Below are 10931 nucleotides of genomic sequence, written 5' to 3' on the forward strand. Positions count from 1 at the left end.
GCAGACTTCCTGAGAAACTCACAATAATAATAACTGTACAGGGGAGGACAGAGATGCGAGCAAAATGAGGAGTAGATCTAAGTGGCCATGATGCAGAGACTGAGCTCATTATATAGGGGCCAGCAGAGCTTGATACAACTTGTAAGAAGGACGCGCAAATGAAGCCATGGGGACAGAGTTGACAATCCCGCACTGAATAACAGAAATGACGACTTACTCTACTATAACGGAAGAAGGGGGCACTGAGGCAGAACACGCTCGTGATCAAACATGCAGCATACTGTGCGTTAAAATTACACAAAGGATGATGAAATCATAGGCTATGTAACACCTCCCCACAAAGAAAAAAGAAATTTACAAAGGAAATTTCTTATTACTCTAAAACAATCTGTATATGGTATTACAGAAAATGCACAAGTCTTTCCTAATGTTACAAAACATGAGATCTCCCTAGCACGTTCAGTCATAGGTACTTGCCAGTATCCCTTTAACAAATCAAACTTACTTATGTACCTAGCCTTTCCGATCTTGTCTATGTAATCTTCCACGCGAGGGAGGGGGTAAGTGTCTGTTTTGGTTATCTGATTAACACGTCTGTAGTCAATGCAAAGCCGCTGTGACCCACCTGGCTTAGGGACTAAAGTGACAGGAGAACTCCACTCGCTCTGACAGGGCTCAATCATCTTGTGGTCCAACAGGTAGCCAAGCTCCTTCTGGATGAGAGGAACTTTCACTGGGTTCACACGGTAAGGAGGCAATTTAATTGGCTTTGCGTCTCCAACATCGACATCATGCATCAACACAGTGGTTCTTCCTGGAGTGGCACGGAACACTTGCGGGTACTCTGCAGTAATGCCGAAAACTCCTGCCTTTCCTCGGGAGCTAGATGAGAAAGCTTAGTCTGGAGATCATTCATGATATCAGGATTCTTCCCCAAACTATCACTCAGGCTCATACTGCATGGGAGAGCTTCACTTGCAGACTCGGGTGGAACAGCTACAGTGCAGACTGGATTATTTTCGTCCCGCCTGTGATATAACTTTAGCATGTTGATGTGACAAAGTTGCTTGTTCTTTCTACGATCTGGTGTGGCGATGACATAGTTGACATCACTGAGTTTCTTCTCCACGAAATAAGGACCACTAAACTTGGCTTGAAGAGGTTGCCCATGAACTGGTAGCAGAATCAAAACCTGATCTCCTGGCTGAAAGTGGCGTAACCTGGACTTCTTATCATACCAAGTCTTCATCTTCTCCTGAGCAGCTCCTAAATTCTCTCTCGCCAGCTGTAAACCAGTGGACAGCCGTCCTTTGAACTTCATCACATACTCCAGCAGGTTGACGTCATCTTCCTCCGACAGTCAGCATTCCTTGAGTAGCTTAAGGGGTCCTCTTCCTTCATGGCCAAACAGTAGTTCAAAAGGTGAGAAGCCCAGTGATTCATTTGGAGATTCTCTTGCAGCAAATACAACGAATGGAAGACCTTTATCCCAGTCTTTCTGATGTTCCAAACAGTATTTCCTGAGCATCGATTTGAGTGTTTGATGATATCTCTCCAACGCTCCTTGGGTCTGGGGATGGTAAGCTGAAGACGTGATCTGGGTGATGCCTAACTCTTTCAGAAACTGCATGAAAACATTTGACATGAAATTACTTCCCCGGTCTGACTGTACCTCCTTGGGCAGACCAAACTTTGTGAAGAACCCTAGCATTTCCTTAACCACATTCTTTGCTCAGAAATTTCTAAGTGGAATGGCTTCAGGATAACGAGTAGCCATATCAATCAGGGTCAACACATAAGAAAATCCTGAAGAAGTCTTAGGAAGAGGGCCCACAATATCCACCAACACACGGGTGAAAGGCGCCTCAAAAGGAGGAATGGGAACTAGAGGTGCAACCTTTTCGGTCTGATTACACTTCCCCACAACTTGATAGGTGTGACAAGACTTACAATACCAGGAAACATCCCTGAAGATACCTGGCCAGTAGAAGTGTTTCAAAATGCGTGCCACAGTCTTCCTCACTCCAAGGTGTCCTGCCAAACTGGAATCATGAGCCACTCTAATGATATCCTGCCTACAAACACGAGGGATGACAACTTGATGTACAACCTCCCATTCACAGTCGGCTGATGCTGTTTGGGGTCTCCACTTTCTCATAAGTACTCCTGACTTTATATAATAACAAGTAGAAGCACCAGTTGACTCTTCCTCACTGCAAACAGAGTTAGCAAGACCTTTCAACTCAGGGTCAGCAACCTGCAACTCAACCAACTCTTGACGAGACAAATTATCAACACTACGGGGTACTGCCTCATCTGGTGAGTGGTCCAAATTAGCAAGAAAAGTGTCAGCTAGGATAACATCATCATCATCATTATCCTCTAAATCACCAGTAACTTTAGACTTAGCCCTAGTGACAGCACATGCAGGGAACACATCAGGGACATCACAATCATGGGTCGCAGCCACCGGCTCACTAGACAACTGAGGAGCTGGACACACTTGACTTCCACCAATATCATTTGCAAGTAAGAAAGTTACACCTGACATTGGGTGTGTCTCAACCAACCCAACCATAACGGAACCATTAACAAAACCAGACTCTAAATTCACTCTGCACAGAGGGACAGAGAAGTAATTATTCCCTACACCTTGTAAGATTACAGTTTCATCAGAGGAATTAACATTAGAGCCTAGAACACTGGTCAGCATAAGGAATTGGCAAGCACCTGTATCACGATATATTTTAACTGATTTCCTGTCATTACTGTCCAGAGGACTGACAAAACCATCAGACAGGAAATTAGCACAGAACTCTTGAGAGTGTCACCCACGTTACATCTCAAAAGAGGAGCTTGATCATGAGAATTAAATTTACCCCTCAAAGCAGCTTCAGTTAACTCGGTTAAAGAATTCTGGGAACTCCTGTGAAAAAAAAAATACAGGTTCACACTAGAACAATTGACTGAATATTTAAAGACTCCTTTTTGTTCACATCATGCTGTCTCCTGAAACATTTCTCCGTAGTATGACCAAGCTTACTACAATAAGTACATTTACTTTTCTGAAATCTAGAGGTGAAGCTGGTATTTACTTCCTGAGAAACATCATCTTTATTCTCTTTCCTGTTACCTGTACTCTGAGTAGAGGCAACGTACTTACTCTCAGCTTTCCTTTTTTCTTTAGAATATCTCTTGTGAGTGAGAACATATTCATCAGCTAAAACTGCAGCATCAGACAAATTATCTATTCTTCTCTCATCAAGATATAGGCTTACATCTTTATTAATACACCTTTTGAAGTCCTCCAGGAAAATCATCTGCTTAAATTTATCAAAATCAGAATCCACATTCTTAGAATTTAACCACTGCTCTAACAGATCTTCTTTGATTTTTGCATACTCAACATGGGATTGCTTATCTTGCTTATAAGTTGTCCTAAATTTTACTCTATAGGCTTCAGGAACAAGCTCATAGGTCTTAAGAATCAAGCTCTTAACTACATCATAATTATCAGATTGATCCTGAGGCAAAGATGCATAAGTTACTTGAGCTTTACCGGTGAGAACTGTTTGAAGGAGTACTGGCCAATACTTTTTGGGCTGATTAAAACCTGTAGCTACCCTCTCAAACAACTGAAAATACTTTGTTAAATCAGATTCATTAAAAGGAGGGACAAGTTTAACATTATTAGCCACATCAAAATCATCAGAGCTAGATGATCCAGTTCCACCTTGTTTCATGCGATACTCATGGTCTGCCTGAATCCTAGCAAGTTCAATTTGTGCCTGAGCCTGTGCCTGTGCCTCCTGAATGCGAGCCTGAGACTCAGCCTCCTTAGCATTTGCCTGAATCTCAGCCTCCTTAGCACGAGCCTGAAACTCAGCCTCCTCAGCACGAGCCTGAAACTCAGCCTCCTTAGCACGAGCCTCCTGCAGGGCTAGCTGTAACTTAGCTATTTCAATCTGCGTTTGCTCATCTGGAGGAGTTACATTAAACAAGCTTTTATTAATCATGTCAACAATTTGATCTTTAGAATGATGAGAGCGAACAGCAATTCCCAATTGTTAAGCAACAAGCTTAAGTTCATTCTTTGTTCTGTTTTCTACATCACACACTGTTTGCACATTTGACAAAAAATCTTTGGCTTCATCAAGAGTAGTAATAGTAGACATCATGAATAAATCAGTCACAAAATATCAAGCAATATCCTTATGATAATATCCTGAATATCCTGATAAGAGGTCGCGAAATTTATGTTATGGAACAGAGAGAGATAATGAACACTTCAAGTGAGAATCCTAAAATCACTACTATCCCGCAAAGTTCCAGGTTCAAAACAAAAGTTAGGTAAAATTACAAGTTAAAGTTTAATGCTCAAACTAACAACTAAACATTCAGGACTCATAAGGATAATGTAATGACAAAACAGGTTACATATATGGTTAACTGCAATAGCCTCTATTAACACGAATTTAGCAAGAACAAATTTATCTAAGTCAGCCCTGATAAATGAGAGAACCAAATAATGCTCAGTTAAAATAAGATATAATATTATTACAGATACAAAATATTACTAATACTGGCTGACATTAAAAACTCTACATGAATCACAAAAACCTTATCAGGCCTACGAATTAACGCCTTAGGCCATACAGTACAAGAAAAATGGTAACAACACTTATACTCAAATTATACAGCAGCTAGATGGCTGGAGACTTCCTGAGCACTCACAAAAATAATAATACACTATACAAGGGAGGACAGAGATGTGAACAAAATGAGGAGTAGATCTAAGTGGCAATTAATGCAGAGACTGAGCTCATTATATAGGGGGCCGGCAGAGCTTGATTCAACTTGCAAGAAGGACGCGGAAATGAAGGCACAGGGGAGGAAGAGTTGACAGTCCTGCTCTGAACAACAGAAAGAACGACTTACTCTACTATAAGGGGGAGAAGGGGAGAGTGAGGTAGAACACGGAAGCCTGGTCACTATGGAAGCCACGAGGTGAATCGTGATCAAACATGCAGCATACTGTACGTTAGAATTATACAAAGGATGATGAAATCATAGGGTATGTAACAATATATATATATATATATATATATATATATATATATATATATATATATATATATATATATATATATATATTGTTACGGAAGAGAGAAAGATAATGTACACTTTAAGTGAGAATACTAAGAGTCACTACTGTCCCGTAAAGTTCCAGGTTCAAAACAAAAGAGTTAGGTAAAATTACAAGTTAAAGTTTAATGCTCAAACTAACAACAAAACATTCAGGACTCATAAGGATAATGTAATGGCAAAAAAACAGGTTAAATATATGGATAACTGCAATAGCCTCTATTAACACGAAATTAGCAAGAGTAAATTTATCTAAGTCAGCCCTGATAAAATGAAAATACACCGGGCACTACTCAGTTAATGCAAGATAAATTATTACAGATACAAACTATTATTAACAATTGTCTGACGTAAAGAAGCTTTACATAAATTACAAAAACTTCACTAGGCCTACAAATTAAACTTATGCTACACAGTACAAGAACAAAATGCAACAACACTCATACTCAAATTACACAGCTGCTAGATGGTTGGAGACTTCCTGAGAAACTCACAATAATAATAACTGTACAGGGGAGGACAGAGATGCGAGCAAAATGAGGAGTAGATCTAAGTGGCCATGATGCAGAGACTGAGCTCATTATATAGGGGCCAGCAGAGCTTGATACAACTTGTAAGAAGGACGCGCAAATGAAGCCATGGGGACAGAGTTGACAATCCCGCACTGAATAACAGAAATGACGACTTACTCTACTATAACGGAAGAAGGGGAGCACTGAGGCAGAACACGCTCGTGATCAAACATGCAGCATACTGTGCGTTAAAATTACCCAAAGGATGATGAAATCATAGGCTATGTAACACCTCCCCACAAAGAAAAAGAAATTTACAAAGGAAATTTCTTATTACTCTAAAACAATCTGTATATGGTATTACAGAAAATGCACAAGTCTTTCCTAATGTTACAAAACATGAGATCTCCCTAGCACGTTCAGTCATAGGTACTTGCCAGTATCCCTTTAACAAATCAAACTTACTTATGTACCTAGCCTTTCCGATCTTGTCTATGTAATCTTCCACGCGAGGGAGGGGGTAAGTGTCTGTTTTGGTTATCTGATTAACACGTCTGTAGTCAATGCAAAGCCGCTGTGACCCACCTGGCTTAGGGACTAAAGTGACAGGAGAACTCCACTCGCTCTGACAGGGCTCAATCATCTTGTGGTCCAACAGGTAGCCAAGCTCCTTCTGGATGAGAGGAACTTTCACTGGGTTCACACGGTAAGGAGGCAATTTAATTGGCTTTGCGTCTCCAACATCGACATCATGCATCAACACAGTGGTTCTTCCTGGAGTGGCACGGAACACTTGCGGGTACTCTGCAGTAATGCCGAAAACTCCTGCCTTTCCTCGGGAGCTAGATGAGAAAGCTTAGTCTGGAGATCATTCATGATATCAGGATTCTTCCCCAAACTATCACTCAGGCTCATACTGCATGGGAGAGCTTCACTTGCAGACTCGGGTGGAACAGCTACAGTGCAGACTGGATTATTTTCGTCCCGCCTGTGATATAACTTTAGCATGTTGATGTGACAAAGTTGCTTGTTCTTTCTACGATCTGGTGTGGCGATGACATAGTTGACATCACTGAGTTTCTTCTCCACGAAATAAGGACCACTAAACTTGGCTTGAAGAGGTTGCCCATGAACTGGTAGCAGAATCAAAACCTGATCTCCTGGCTGAAAGTGGCGTAACCTGGACTTCTTATCATACCAAGTCTTCATCTTCTCCTGAGCAGCTCCTAAATTCTCTCTCGCCAGCTGTAAACCAGTGGACAGCCGTCCTTTGAACTTCATCACATACTCCAGCAGGTTGACGTCATCTTCCTCCGACAGTCAGCATTCCTTGAGTAGCTTAAGGGGTCCTCTTCCTTCATGGCCAAACAGTAGTTCAAAAGGTGAGAAGCCCAGTGATTCATTTGGAGATTCTCTTGCAGCAAATACAACGAATGGAAGACCTTTATCCCAGTCTTTCTGATGTTCCAAACAGTATTTCCTGAGCATCGATTTGAGTGTTTGATGATATCTCTCCAACGCTCCTTGGGTCTGGGGATGGTAAGCTGAAGACGTGATCTGGGTGATGCCTAACTCTTTCAGAAACTGCATGAAAACATTTGACATGAAATTACTTCCCCGGTCTGACTGTACCTCCTTGGACAGACCAAACTTTGTGAAGAACCCTAGCATTTCCTTAACCACATTCTTTGCTCAGAAATTTCTAAGTGGAATGGCTTCAGGATAACGAGTAGCCATATCAATCAGGGTCAACACATAAGAAAATCCTGAAGAAGTCTTAGGAAGAGGGCCCACAATATCCACCAACACATGGGTGAAAGGCGCCTCAAAAGGAGGAATGGGAACTAGAGGTGCAAACTTTTCGGTCTGATTACACTTCCCCACAACTTGATAGGTGTGACAAGACTTACAGTACCAGGAAACATCCCTGAAGATACCTGGCCAGTAGAAGTGTTTCAAAATGCGTGCCACAGTCTTCCTCACTCCAAGGTGTCCTGCCAAACTGGAATCATGAGCCACTCTAATGATATCCTGCCTACAAACACGAGGGATGACAACTTGATGTACAACCTCCCATTCACAGTCGGCTGATGCTGTTTGGGGTCTCCACTTTCTCATAAGTACTCCTGACTTTATATAATAACAAGTAGAAGCACCAGTTGACTCTTCCTCACTGCAAACAGAGTTAGCAAGACCTTTCAACTCAGGGTCAGCAACCTGCAACTCAACCAACTCTTGACGAGACAAATTATCAACACTACGGGGTACTGCCTCATCTGGTGAGTGGTCCAAATTAGCAAGAAAAGTGTCAGCTAGGATAACATCATCATCATCATTATCCTCTAAATCACCAGTAACTTTAGACTTAGCCCTAGTGACAGCACATGCAGGGAACACATCAGGGACATCACAATCATGGGTCGCAGCCACCGGCTCACTAGACAACTGAGGAGCTGGACACACTTGACTTCCACCAATATCATTTGCAAGTAAGAAAGTTACACCTGACATTGGGTGTGTCTCAACCAACCCAACCATAACGGAACCATTAACAAAACCAGACTCTAAATTCACTCTGCACAGAGGGACAGAGAAGTAATTATTCCCTACACCTTGTAAGATTACAGTTTCATCAGAGGAATTAACATTAGAGCCTAGAACACTGGTCAGCATAAGGAATTGGCAAGCACCTGTATCACGATATATTTTAACTGATTTCCTGTCATTACTGTCCAGAGGACTGACAAAACCATCAGACAGGAAACTAGCACAGAACTCTTGAGAGTGTCACCCACGTTACTGCTCAAAAGAGGAGCTTGATCATGAGAATTAAATTTACCCCTCAAAGCAGGTTCAGTTAACTCAGTTAAAGAATTCCGGGAACTCCTGTGAAAAAAAATACAGGTTCTCTCTTCAAATTGACTGAATATTTAAAGACTCCTTTTTGTTCACATCACGCTGTCTCCTGAAACATTTCTCCGTAGTATGACCAAGCTTACTACAATAAGTACATTTACTTTTCTGAAATCTAGAGGTGAAGCTGGTATTTACTTCCTGAGAAACATCATCTTTATTCTCTTTCCTGTTACCTGTACTCTGAGTAGAGGCAACGTACTTACTCTCAGCTTTCCTTTTTTCTTTAGAATATCTCTTGTGAGTGAGAACATATTCATCAGCTAAAACTGCAGCATCAGACAAATTATCTATTCTTCTCTCATCAAGATATAGGCTTACATCTTTATTAATACACCTTTTGAAGTCCTCCAGGAAAATCATCTGCTTAAATTTATCAAAATCAGAATCCACATTCTTAGAATTTAACCACTGCTCTAACAGATCTTCTTTGATTTTTGCATACTCAACATGGGATTGCTTATCTTGCTTATAAGTTGTCCTAAATTTTACTCTATAGGCTTCAGGAACAAGCTCATAGGTCTTAAGAATCAAGCTCTTAACTACATCATAATTATCAGATTGATCCTGAGGCAACGATGCATAAGTTACTTGAGCTTTACCGGTGAGAACAGTTTGAAGGAGTACTGGCCAATACTTTTTGGGCTGATTAAAACCTGTAGCTACCCTCTCAAACAACTGAAAATACTTTGTTAAATCAGATTCATTAAAAGGAGGGACAAGTTTAACATTATTAGCCACATCAAAATCATCAGAGCTAGATGATCCAGTTCCACCTTGTTTCATGCGATACTCATGGTCTGCCTGAATCCTAGCAAGTTCAATTTGTGCCTGAGCCTGTGCCTGTGCCTGTGCCTCCTGAATGCGAGCCTGAGACTCAGCCTCCTTAGCATTTGCCTGAATCTCAGCCTCCTTAGCACGAGCCTGAAACTCAGCCTCCTCAGCACGAGCCTGAAACTCAGCCTCCTTAGCACGAGCCTCCTGCAGGGCTAGCTGTAACTTAGCTATTTCAATCTGCGTTTGCTCATCTGGAGGAGTTACATTAAACAAGCTTTTATTAATCATGTCAACAATTTGATCTTTAGAATGATGAGAGCGAACAGCAATTCCCAATTGTTAAGCAACAAGCTTAAGTTCATTCTTTGTTCTGTTTTCTACATCACACACTGTTTGCGCATTTGACAAAAAATCTTTGGCTTCATCAAGAGTAGTAATAGTAGACATCATGAATAAATCAGTCACAAAATATCAAGCAATATCCTTATGATAATATCCTGAATATCCTGATAATAGGTCGCGAAATTTATGTTATGGAACAGAGAGAGATAATGAACACTTCAAGTGAGAATCCTAAAATCACTACTGTCCCGCAAAGTTCCAGGTTCAAAACAAAAGTTAGGTAAAATTACAAGTTAAAGTTTAATGCTCAAACTAACAACTAAACATTCAGGACTCATAAGGATAATGTAATGACAAAACAGGTTACATATATGGTTAACTGCAATAGCCTCTATTAACACGAATTTAGCAAGAACAAATTTATCTAAGTCAGCCCTGATAAATGAGAGAACCAAATAATGCTCAGTTAAAATAAGATATAATATTATTACAGATACAAAATATTACTAATACTGGCTGACATTAAAAACTCTACATGAATCACAAAAACCTTATCAGGCCTACGAATTAACGCCTTAGGCCATACAGTACAAGAAAAATGGTAACAACACTTATACTCAAATTATACAGCAGCTAGATGGCTGGAGACTTCCTGAGCACTCACAAAAATAATAATACACTATACAAGGGAGGACAGAGATGTGAACAAAATGAGGAGTAGATCTAAGTGGCAATTAATGCAGAGACTGAGCTCATTATATAGGGGGCCGGCAGAGCTTGATTCAACTTGCAAGAAGGACGCGGAAATGAAGGCACAGGGGAGGAAGAGTTGACAGTCCTGCTCTGAACAACAGAAAGAACGACTTACTCTACTATAAGGGGGAGAAGGGGAGAGTGAGGTAGAACACGGAAGCCTGGTCACTATGGAAGCCACGAGGTGAATCGTGATCAAACATGCAGCATACTGTACGTTAGAATTATACAAAGGATGATGAAATCATAGGGTATGTAACAATATATATATATATATATATATATATATATATACATATATATATATATATATATATATATAATACAAAGGATGATAAAATCATAGGGTATGTAACAATATATATATATATAATATATATATATATATATATATATATATATATATTGTTACGGAACAGAGAAAGATAATGTACACTTTAAGTGAGAATACTAAGTGTCACTACTGTCCCGTAAAGTTTCAGGTTCAAA

This window comes from Coenobita brevimanus, chromosome 57 (assembly GCF_032717465.1).
Source record: "Coenobita brevimanus isolate Jiangsu-jjx chromosome 57, ASM3271746v2, whole genome shotgun sequence".
Classification (NCBI taxonomy): domain Eukaryota; kingdom Metazoa; phylum Arthropoda; class Malacostraca; order Decapoda; family Coenobitidae; genus Coenobita; species Coenobita brevimanus.